This window comes from Vidua macroura, chromosome 1 (genome assembly GCF_024509145.1).
Source record: "Vidua macroura isolate BioBank_ID:100142 chromosome 1, ASM2450914v1, whole genome shotgun sequence".
NCBI classification, from domain to species: Eukaryota; Metazoa; Chordata; class Aves; order Passeriformes; family Viduidae; genus Vidua; species Vidua macroura.
Window position 1 is genome coordinate 99903640 of NC_071571.1, and position 13330 is coordinate 99916969.

A 13330-nucleotide genomic window follows, 5' to 3' on the forward strand; every position below is an offset into this window, starting at 1 on the left:
AGAGAGATCACCAGCTTCTTGACTCAGCAAGTTACAATCTGTAATGTGATATTATATCAGAACCAAGGATAAGACTCAACACATTAGAGACATATGACATGCTGTCCAGGGAAGGACTACCTCAAGAAATACATTTTCTCACATTTTTATATGTCCCCTTCAACCCAGGGGATAAATCAGGACCAAGGAACTCTTAAGTGATTACTTCATAACAAGGTGAAATTGGAAGAATAATTATGTCTCCTATCCAGCTATTAAGGTTGCATTTTTAGTGACATATAATTAATCACTTGTGATTTATCTTCATTCCCTTAGGACACTTGTATCATGTTGTGTCTGCACTTCTGAGGTTCCCTGCAACAGTCCTGGTATAAATGTTACCGACAACTAATGCTTCATTAGCAGCAATTACTCACACCTACGTCCTTGTTACTGGCGTCACTGAATAGGTCAATCCACAAGAAAGCCCTAACAGTCTATTTAGAGGATAGATATATGTTCATATTACACAGATAAAGTATTTTTTTTTTAACTTTTCATTGTTGTCATCCATTAGTTTCAGAAATATCAGTGGTATGTGATCAAGCCTGGATTAAATATTGGTCTCCATACAGATCAGATCTGAAACACATGAAGGTAAAATAGCCTGAAAACACTGACCCCTCACAGCAAACAACAGCCTGGCCCTTCTCCACATATTTACTCTTTCTTATGCCTGTTATTCAGCTACGTCCTTCAATCAATGCGGAAAGCAGGATGAAGGTGCCTCAGTCTCATAATCAGAAGAACTTGGAAAGCATCTAGTGTATAGCTCTTTTCAGGAAAGGTCTCTGAAGATACTACCATCTGCAAAGGCACGGAGTCTTACCTGCTCTACCAACCCCACCCTCACAGCGATGAACGCTACTGCTCCACAACTGTTTGGAACGTGAATAGATAAATGACAAATGTGTATTTTATTTTGCGTCTTCATCCATTGATGGCGACTGAAGTTAGAAAGTCTGATAAGATTTCACCACATAAAAGAAGTATAATATTAAAGGAAAACATGGGAATGAAAGTCCAGGTAAGGATTTCTTTCCAGGAAGGACTCCATTACTGTAATAAAACAGCACTTTGCAGCCAGACAAAGATGGCAGTTTCTTCAGCACATTCATGAGAAACATGTAGCTCAAGAACATCCAGCAAAGTAGAGACAAAGACTTTTTGGCAGACAACTTTCATCATTTATAGAGTTCCGTAGTTAAAATGGTGATTCTGATTTTGGTACTTATTTTGTAGTTTCTAAGAGCAATTTGGCATAGTTTGGTGCTCTCAAAAAATAAATTTTGTTTGAGAATACTTCAACAAAAAGAAAAAAAAAATCACAAAAATGAAAACCAAGAAGAAAAAAGCAGATATATAATTTCACATACTTTCAAAACAGTCAGCACAGGAAGATTACCAGTATTCATATCTCCATAATTATCCCTGCTGAAGGGCTGACATCCGGCAATCCACGTAATTTTGACTTTGCAGTGTTTTGTATCACTTATTGTCCTATGTTTCTTTTATTTTCTTTTCCTTTTCTCTTCATTGGACTCATATGATTTTACTAACCCAGAAGACAAGTGCACCACTAAGTGGAATAAATTTAATTTGCTAGATGATTCAATTGTGTAAAAAGTACAGCAAGAATGTTGATGAAACTACAGACCAAGAGCTCTTTTTCCTTGACCAAATTTTGCTTGAGAACTTTCATCTTTATATTAATACATATGAGATTCTACTATTTTTTGAATTTTTTTAAATAAAACAATATGGGGAATAGTTGACTTTTCATTAGTTATATCTTGTCTAGGCAAGTAAAATTTATTTTATTTCATTATAAGAAGTAACGGTGGGAGTTCATGTAACTGCTTGATGATGAGCTGCACAACAAAATAAGGTTTGCAATATGTTGTTGCAAGAATCTACCTCATTTTTAAAAATTGCCTTGTTTAGTATTTGTCCAAAGTATTCTGCTAATCTATTTTTAATTGGATAACAAATATCTGATGTAGTGCACTTTCTGACTTATTTTTCTTCAGGAAAACTGGAAATTATGTAGGAAAAAATAAAATTCTTTATCTAAAACACTCTCCAGGCAAGCTATATGGGAAAAAGCAAAATCACAATATGCCTCAATAGTTTTAACAGAAATTATTATCATTAGTGCCACTTCTGACATCCTACAATAAACACAATTTATAATTATGTACATGTATTTATTTTTCTCTGCTAAACAAGATGCAGCATTTCTACCAAGGCTTACTGCCATTTTCATCAAAAGGATCAAGTGATTTGACTGACAATGTTTGTATTGATTTCCTCTTTCAATACTACTCCAAAGGCTCTTACCATCAAGAATAACTTCTCTGTGGTTTTATGTATTTATTTATTCATTTATTTATATTTTGACTATGTGTACACTTCAGGATGCTAGAATGAAAGTTACATTTTGTGGCTTGGAATATGAACATTAACTGAGTGGCAAAGTACATACAGTAACTATACACAGAAATTCTTGTGCATCCCTACTCTGTGAACACACAAATCCAGGATGTTTTCTTTCAGCTACTACAATTTTTCACTTTTGTGATTCTCCAAACTACATTTTCACAAGTCATTAAAAGCTGGAGAAACTATTAAGAAAGATATGCAACCAAAATTTCAGTTTTAAACAAAGGATTAAAGATTAGTTTTATCAGTAGATCAACAATATGATATACCACACTCTACTTCTTCATATGGTCTTGAAATAATTTTGGTTAGCTAAGGAATGACCATTTGAATCTGTACAAATATTCAGAATGCAGAAACTTATATATGGAAGTAATTTGGTAATTAGCTTCACTTTACATTTATATGTAAAAGTCTTTGATTTTTATTACTGTAACTCTAAAGATTTTGTGTTTTCTTTTTTGTTTTCTTTTTCCCTATACCCTGTCTTTGGAAATGTCAGCCTGTTCATTGCTCTATTGGGTTTATATGTCAAGGTGGTGGTAGCAGGGGGCTGCGGGGATGATCTCTGTGACAGACACCAAAGCCAAAGAGGAGGGAAGAGGTGCTCTAGGTTCCTGCAGCCCCTGAAGAAGCCCATGGTGAGACAGGCTGTCCCTTTGCCACACATGGTGAAACAATTTGGAGCAGATTTCCACCTGTAGCCTATGGAGAACTCCACAGCAGAACAAATGGATATGTCCTAAAAGAAGCTGTAGCTGTGGAGAAGTGCCCGTGCAGGAGCAGATTTGCTGGCAGGAGCTGCGCCTAGTAGGAAACCCATGCTAGAATAGTCTCTTCCTGAAGGACTATACCCCATGGGGAAGACACATTCTGGGTAGTTTGTGAAGGACTGTACATTGGGGGTGAGACCCCACACTAGAGCAAGAAAACAGTGTGAGAAAGAAGGAGTAGCAGAGAGGAACTCTTATGGACTCATCACAACCCCCATTTCCATCCCTCTGCATCATTCAGGAGTAGATGAAGTAAAGGAGTTAAGAATGTTGAGCCTGGGAAGAAGGCTAGGTGGGAGAGATCTGCTTTGAGGGGTGGGGCAGAGATTTTGTTTGTTTTTTACAATTCTACTTAATTTTTAATTGAAAACTAATTAAATTAATCTCCCCCAAGCTGAGTCTGTTTTGCCATGGTGGTAATTGGCGAATAAGCGATGTTTCTGTATTTATCCTGACATGTAAATTTGCCATCTTATTTTGTCCCTTATCATGTTGAGGAGGGGGAGTGAGACAACAACTGGGTAGACATCTAGAAGCCAGTCAAGGTCAAACCACCACAATTGCTTGTCTTAATTTTCATTTTCACATTTACAGAATGATTTATTTGCTTTGCCCTCACATGACTATAAAAGGTTAGCTTATTGTGTAGTGGAAATAGGATGGACAAATCATGTTTTGTACTATCTTGATACAAATTGGTTCAGAATTTATCATGATTTTTTCATTATTTCATATCCATGACTTCTGTTCCTATCTGTTCTAAGGAGCTACCTGCTCTCCTGTGCCTCCATATAGCTATTTCTCATCTATAATTTAAAATACTCTCTGTAGTATCAAAATCCCTCTTTGCTGGGTTACATGGTAACATCATTGACATGAAAATTTGGAAAATAAAATAGATTTAAAAAATAGTTTACCTCTTAAGGCACACTTACTGGTCAAGACAAACTAACCAACATTTAGAAGTCCAACCTGACCTAACCAGTTCGTACCAAAGTAGAAATTCTGGCCACATAATGAAATGTCAAATTTGAAGTAGCCCTTACCACCTCTCTAATTTACATCCATCAACTCCATGTATAGACCTAAAAAGGTAAATTCTGTTTCCCATGCAGTAGTATCTACAGGAAAATGTGCTTCAGGCTCTCCAAAAAATGTTGTTAAGGGCACAGTGCCTTACATAACATCCCTTCCCTGACAAGCAGGTCAAATGTACCAGAGGCAAGGGTCAGGCAAGATGCACAATGTCAAGCACATTTCCTGGAGCTAAGCTCACCTCCACATCACAAATGGTGGTTCCTACACTCACCTTTCACAGCACAGAGGAAGGAGGTTTGCAGTGTATTGTAGCTTGTGAAACATGGTGAGGCAGGAGGTGGCATGTAAGAAGGGAGGGAGGGAGGGAATCATCAGAAGTGCCATCCATCCCAGAGCATCAGATGATATACTCCATTGCATCTCCTCTGAGCTCTGCTTTCAGGACCTGTGAGCTCACACTAACACAGGTACATGAAGGAATGAGGGCACTGGGGAAGCTGGGAACACTGCCATAATCTGGCATCTGTATCCCCAAGAATAAGAGGAATGGTCAGCGTTGCTCAGCCATGTGTTTGCTACGCATTTGTACTTTCTGCAGTGCTTATCAGCCTAGCACTTACACAAGAGAGGAAACAGTAAGAGCATCCTATCTTTTGAGATGGTGGTCAGTCATGACATGAAAGACATGACTGTTCTAAAGTTCACTTGCACACACAGGAAATTGTTCAGCACCATCAGTTGGGGATTTCTTCACAACCAGACTGCAAAATCCTGCAGCAACCTCGCATGCATACACATTGTGGCACTCTAATGGGAGGGTTACACTCAATAGCGATGTTGGCCAGAAGAAAGGACCAGGCACAGGTGCACGCTGCTACCACTACCATCAGCTCCAAAAACTTCTCTTCCTAAAGCTGAGGTCAGAAACCATCCGGTAATAAAGCGGGGAAAAACTTTTTATTAGGTTCCCCCACACCTCTAGATCACAGAGAGATAATGCCTATAAGACCAAATGGCTGCTGCCCCTGTTCTAATAGTATCAGTCCATAAAGGAAGTACTCTCATTTTTTAAAAGGATCAGTGAAGAAGCCTGAAGACAGGTGAATTTGGTGAGACAAAGCAGCAGAAGGGACAGGATCAGTCCCTACCAAGCAGATCCTTGAGTTGTTAATGATGTGTGCAACTGCCAGATCACTTGAAGGGTTGAGGGAGGATTGGTAGTGAAGCTTCATAGCCTGGTAAGAGGAAATACTGTCTTCAGGGCATATGCAGTGCCCTCAAGATGTACCTTTCAATTGCGAAAGGGCCATATGAGACAGCTGCATCTGCCTCTCCAAGGTGGCAACAGAGTGTCAGACTGTCAGTCTTGCTTGTCCCACCCTGGCCCCAGCTTGTCCCCAAGAAGATGCCCAATGCTCAGGTCTGGGGGTGCACTGGTGCTTCCACAAGCCTAGTCCTGGTTGGGACTGTGGGACACCCTTGGCTGCCAACCCTGCTCCTGTGTGCTGTTGGCCCCCATGGAGATCTGAAAGGGTGGTGTAAAAGAAGGAGTTAACTGCAAAGTGTTACAAATTACAAGGTAGGGCTGCTGCGATGATAGGTGAAGACCCAGAAGGTGCCTGTTCCAGGTGGTAGCGCTGAAAACAGTGCCAGTTGGACACCTTACCCAGATTAGCCCTCTTTCTCTAGGCATGACCATGTCAAAGATGTGGGGATCTGAGCTGCTGAGCAGCAGTAGAGAAGATCCAACCAGCTCAGGACATACCTGTGTGGGCACTTTGAATATGTAATAAAATTTAATGTAACTATTCTTGTGTATTTTTAGCATTTCCCTGATACACACTATCAAACACCTCTGGGCACATTCAGCTCTATTCTTCTCCATTAAGTATGGATTTTCAATATGCTGAAGAGTGTTCTTTCTGGAGAAAGTGACTTTGCTAAGCTTCCTATGCCCTGTCCACTCAAGCCAGACTGAAGACCATGAAGTTTTTGGAGACTGTAGAAGGGGACCACAGAGATTTGGATTGCTTGAAGGTGAATAGAAGAAAAACATTAGGGCTTAAATTTGAGTTTGCATCTCTGGGGAGTACTTTGGGAGAAAGGGACTATGAAGGATGACAACATCATGACAACATCATGATGGATGACAACACCAGGACATACCTATGTCACTAATATACCTGAAAGGCCCAGTTGCACTAGTTTAGAATGTTTAGCAGTTCCACATGAGACTAAAACAGAACCAGACATCAATGCTATGCTAGTAGGGAATCCTAGCATAATACTAGCATCCTTTCTAGGAATGAAATTCATTTGGCTAAAAGTAGATATTTATGAGAATGATTCCTCTGTTTTGGGGGTTCTAGTGCAGTTTATGTTAGTGCTTGAGGTCAATTAATCTTGTTTGTGAAACCTCTGTTACCCATCTCCATCCATTTAGCTATTCTCTCAGCCAGCCACTTTGCATTCTCTTCCTAAAGAGAATATTTCAAGATTTCTTTTAAAATGAACACAAACTGTCCAAGATACTGAAATAGTTGGCTAGCTCTTGGTGGTCTACTTTTAAGATCACTGCTTGAAGACATCTCAGACAGATACACTCACCTGAAGATTTGAATTCCTCTCAAAAGTCCTGGAGTACATATTTGATTACAGTCTGAAAGGTGTACTGAGATGGAACTAAACTGTAGTCTTAAATGTATTAGGCCACACAAGAGGTGATTATTTGAATATGTTCTTGGCCTCTCTGTATGTTTCAAGCTGGCCCAATCTTTTCAACTCCACACACGTTACCAACAACCATGTAGACACACACACACCAAGTATATATGTCTATGAGCAAAACCCAGAGATGCATCCCTCCACTTCTTGTATTTCTTATTTTTGCATGTCCAAAAAAAGGACAACTTGGCAGGTGGAAGGTATACAACAAAAATCTAGAGCACAGTCTAGAATGGCTGAGGGAGCTAGTGTTCGTTAACCTTGAGAAAAGAAGGCTCAAGGGAGAACTTATTTATCTCTATAACTACATGAAGGGGGGTTGTATCAGACTCTTCTTCCTATTACAAGGATAGGCAGAGAGGAAATGGTCTCAAGTTGTGCCAGGAGACATTTAGATTGGACATTAAGAACAATTACTCCACCTAAAGGGTTGAGAAGCATTGGAAAAGATTGTCCAGGGAAGCTGTGGAGTAACCAGCCCTAGAGGAAATTAAAAGATTAGTTGATGTGCTGCTTAGGGACATGGTTTATTGGTGGACTTGGCAGTGTTAGGTTAATGTTCAGATTAAATTATCTTAGAGGTCTATTCCAAATTAATGATTCTATTATTCTATTACTTTATTGTTTAATTCAACCATCTTCTTTAATAAAAAGCACTGTCATCACATATACTTTTGTGCCAGACACACATTACCTTCTTCAGTTTGATGCTGTAGCCCAGGTATGGTGCTGACATGTCTCTAAGGAGTTTGAACTGATATGCTGATGTGTGTGCCTACTGGTCTTCGAGTAAATGCCACAAGCTGCAGCTGAGGCAGTGGGAGTTGATGTGCGTTCTTGTAAACGCCTAATACTCTCAGCCTTAATTTGAGGTGAATCAGTTTTATTTTTTCTGTTCTGCTTCCTTCTAGAGTGCAGAAAACAAATGGTTCTGCACCTTCCTTCAGCTCCACTCATTGTCTGGTTCAGGGACAGAAGTAATAATGCCTCATTATGTAGTGTACATTTTTGGAGCTCGGAGTCTGGTGCTAGAAAACATAAGCAATATTGTTTTATTTCTCCCATGCCTTTGGTGAAGCAGAGATTTCTATTGGACACAACAGACATGACATCTATGACAGGCTCTTCCATGAGATAAGAAGATGTTCACCTGTGCCTTATAGATGTAATTTATTCCTACCTATACAGGCTGGAACTATTGTAGAAGACTAATATACACTCCAGTTTAGAGGAAGGGTTTTCTTCCCAGAGAGAGAATGTAAGGAGGAATTGAGAGTGGGTGCACTGAAAGGGATCAGAAGTGTAGCTTTCTTTGACTGTGGCTTGTGATATAACCTTGTTGAAAACATGACAGATATCAAATGCTATTTCTATGAGGGTATATATCCACAGAACCTTCTGTGAATATAGGAGTAAATAAGTTATTCAGCACTTGAGACGATGCACCTTATGAAAAATGAAAGCTATATCAGGAAATGCAGTCAGGTTAAAGATAGACACATATTTAATCATGAATCTCACTCTAATAGTCTGTGTGGCACTAATAAGGAAATTAGGCCTAAGGAGGTTAGTGGCAAAAATATGTCAATATAAGTTGCAGTCCAATATTTCTTTGATTCTTCATTCAAAAAGTGTAACAACTACAGGCAGTGCCTTCTCTGAAAACACACCTCTCTTTACTGTGACAAACTGGAGTCTAGACTCATTGAAGGATCTCCAAGAAGGACCTCACTCTTCATGCCCCAAACCCATGTTCCCACACACTAATACCCAATTGTTAGTTAGAAAAATATTTTTATGCTTTTTTTATGTAGTCAGTGATATTGCTGAGGGACACTTTTTACAGGCTGAAATGGTTTTCTTACAAACTCATTTAAGTCATGACTGCACATAGAATGTATAAAAGCCTACTTGTTTTAATATGTACTTTCAGTATTATACCTGTATCTTAAACCCATGAAATTCAATGTTATAAAAAAGGTTAAATTTGTGTGGCTTTAGATATAACATATAATAATAATAATAATAATAATAATAATAATAAAACCCCATATAATTTTACCAGAAATAATTTCTGAATAAATATGCTTAAATCCTCAGTGTGGCATGGCTGAATGCATTATGAGGAAAGCTGAGCAAAAATAGATTTCTGACCCCACCTTATTTTGACATTTGTCAATGGCCTAGAAAAAATAGGATCACAGTCAATAACTTAAAGATGACAAAGATTCTGTAATTGGTTAAATAATGAACAGTACAAATCATTGTCACAAGAAGATATGGTTCACTTGGTAAACTAGGACAAGACAAATATTCCTTTCAAAACGAAACAATGCAAACTATGCATACAGAAAGACTATTTTAAGAAGAATTATACTAGAATGCAAAGACTCTAGAAGACTAAGTAGATAATTAAATAGGAATTTGCAATAGTCTCCAATGGCTATAACTACAACAGGTAATTAATGAACTAGGAAAGAGGAGTAAAGAGGTGCCTGTTACAGAGATCCATACCTTGAGAAGGGTCTTAAAACACTGGAGAGATTTAAAAACAGAAATAAAGCCATAGAATATGCTGGTTTGGAAGAGATGCATCAGGATCTCAGACTCCAGTACTTGGCACTCTGCAAGACACCCCAGGAGTCATGCCATGTGCCTGAGAACATTGTCCAAACACTTGAACTCTGTCAGGCTTGGTGCTGTGATCACTTTCCTGGGGAGCCTGTTCCAGGTCTGAACCACCCCATGGGTGAAAAACTTTTCCTGAAATCCAACCAAAATCTCCTCTAACTCAGCTTCATGCTGTTTCCTTGAGTCCTGTAATGGTCATAACAGAGAAGAGATCAGTGCCTGCCCCTCCTCTTCCCCTCGTGTGGATGTTAAAGACTGCAATGAAGTCTTCCCGCAGTCTCACCTTCTCCAGACTGAACAGACCAAGTGACCTCAACCCTCCCTTGCCCAGCTGGTGATGTTGTGCCTGATGGCCCTCAGGGCACTCTTGGCCCTCCTGGCTGCCAGGACACTGCTGACTCATGTTCAACTTGCCATCGACCAGGACCCCTAGATCCCTTTACACAGCGCTGATCTCCAGCCTCGTGTTCCTCAATCTATACACACAACCAGGGTTGACCTGGCCCAGGTACAGAATCTGGCACTTGTCCTTCTAAAACTTCGTATGGTTGGTGATTGCCCATCTCTCTTAATTGTCTAGCTCTGTCTGCAGGGCCTCTCTGCCCTCAAATGAGTCAACAAGTCCTCCCAATCCACTGTTGTCAGCAGATTTAGTATTGCTTTGAGTTTCACATCCAGGTGGTTAATAAAGATGTTAAAGAGAGCTGGGCTGGGGCTGGAGCCCTGCAGAGTCCAGCTAGTGACAGGTCACCAGTCTGATGTCACCCCATTCACTGTAACCCTTTGTGCCTGATCCGTGAGCCAGTTGCTCACACATCACTTAACACAGTTATCCAGCTGTGTGCTGGACATTTTATCCAGAAGGATCCAGTGAGGGACAGTATTAAAAGCTTTGCAGAAGTCCAAGAAAAATCCATCTACTGGTTTTCCTAAATCAACTAGGTGAGTTACCCTGCTGTAGAAAGAAACCAGGTTCAACAAGCAGGACTTTACCCTAATGAACCCATGCTGGCAGTGACCTGGCCCTAAAATAATAATTCCTCTAGTTGAAAAAAATATATACAAACTCTCAGAAAAATCCCTAGTTTTTAACTTGAGGGAACTTGAAAGAACTGCTTGATCACACCCTTTAAGTATTTGCATAGCTGTACTTAAATCTTAGGTGTATTGAATGCCTTTGTAGGGATTTTCATTCTAGTAAAGGAGAAAGTTAGGTCACTAGACAGTTTGTTGGATGTGTTAACTTTAATTATATTAGGAAATTACATTTCAGAGTAGTAGAAACTCTGTGTGTGTGTGCTTAATGAAGATGATGCTCTGGCATTTGACTGACAGGATCAAGTTTTTGAAAAGGATATTGAGAACGGGCTTCTATGTGTAGAGGCCTGAACTGACTGCTGGCCATCCCATAAGAGTACACTGTTAGTACCAGCATAGCAACTAGTTTTGAAGGTGTGGAACCTCTTTTCCACACTGGAGAAGGAGAGGAGGGAAATTGCAGCTTGGATGAGGATCACGGTTGTCTGCTTTTGTGATTATGACAGTGGCGGTTCAGGGAAACAAACAAACCAAAATGATACCCAGAGTTCCAATGGCAGAACAGAATTTTTCTTGTGCAACAGGTCTGTGGGTCCCGATTCACAAAGAGGCCAATTGCCATTTGGTCTGAAGAAGACATAGACAAAAACACGCGTAACTGGAGCATTATGAAAATTTAAAATTTGTATTTGAGGCAAGAAAACAATCCAATTTTGAGAACATGAAGAAAATATAGGTCATCCCAAGTCTAACATCACTGAAAACAATTAACATTACTTTTAAATGTATTATAATTCAAAATTACCTTTTTAATGGAGAATGCTGTCAATATTTGTATTTAAACATCTCACTGTAGCTTTCGGGAAATAATGTGCAATTTTTAAATGTTTGGAATAATTTTCAATCTCTTCCATATTGACTGAAGTACTTCTTAAGCAAATGTTTGCATATGTAATTAGAAAACTGTATGCATGAATATGTGCAGCAATTATATTTGCAGCACTGTACATTTTTGGACATTTATACCATTGAAATTAGTTGCCTCAAATATTTACACTTACTATTTCATTTTAAAATACTATCATAGACACTTCAGTTATACTAGAAATCTATGCTGTCTATGTTATTAGTTCATACACATATAGTATGACCTTTCCTTTTTTTATCCATCTGCTTTTACTTAATTTTGCTCCGAAGTCAGGGTAATTAAAAATTTCATAATATTTCCTTTTATAACAGATTTTTTTGCATGTGTGTGGGATGATGAGGAAAAAATTCATTGCTTTGAGTGACATATCTTTTATTTCTGTTTCAAAAAATACTCTCATGTCCAAAGACTAATCTGAATTCCAGAAACATTTTAGCTTCACCATGTGCACAACTGTCTTCCATGTCATGACTAACAATTATGGTAATAGAAAAGTACCTTGATATATAACTTGGGCAACATTTGTCTGTTTCGCAGTCTAGCTAAAGAATGTTTTTTATTTTCTAAAGTTCCATAGAATTCTTAAGTGTTTCTCAATTAATTATTGCAACTCTGAAATATACTGTTTTGGAAGGATAGGCTTGACATTTTTGGAGTATCTCAAATTTGTGTATCTAATGAATGGAAAGGTTACTTTGATGAAGTAATGATTTCTGCTCTGATCCCATATTCATTAAAAATAAAATATTATAATTATTAATGCTGATCTGTTTTTTGTTTTACTGGCTGAAGTCCCTTTAGTTGTTGAGCAGCGCTCCTGAGGCATATTTTCTGTTTGTGCTTTGACCACACAATGTTCAAACAGAACTGCTAAAATTTATAACAGATCCCAAATCAATGACAAATGTTACACTTTCCACTAACCCTGATTGTGCACACAAATACTTTTAAAGTTTTATTTTAATATGCCATTTATTGATTTAACCAGTTATTAGCTTTTTTCTAGTAATAGGAAAGTGGTTCTAAAATCTGTATTTTGATGGTGTGATTCTTTGCCAAATATGTCTATAACTGAGAATTAAGACAAAACTCAGCATTGCTTAGGTGGTGACTCAAAATGAGTGAAATATTAAAGGAACACAAGGTCAATGTCTCTTCACTTTGATAAGTGCTTTGATGAAAAACTCAGACAAAAATATGTGTGGATGTATTTGTGCTTTCAAAGCAAATGAATTGAACAGAGTGAAAAAAGAAAATTTTCTTCCCCAGGAAAAAAAGGCTATCTGTACATCTGCAGTTTGAGATGAAAGGTAGCACAAGGACAATAGTGCTTTCATTGGTCGTGCTCTTCCCCCATTATAGCTTGGCCCCACAATGCTTCATTTATCAGGAATGTATTATGGGAGACAGTTTAAAAATATCCAAGTGATAGATATTCTTTTCCTGTTGTATTTAGAATAAATGGCTTACTGTAATGCTGGAATTGCAGGAGAATTTAGTTCAGAACTTCTGGGAAAATGAACTTAATAAGCCTTTAAAGCATTCATCTATTTCTAAGTCTTTTCAATGTTTTTGTTAAAAGACTAAGCCTATTTCAAATATCATTGTCCATATTTTTCTAACATTTTTGTGGTATGAGTGACAAATGCACATTTTTCTCACTGCTGATCCATTTTTTCAGACCTGTGTGTGTCACAAATCTCATTTCTGGAATAGG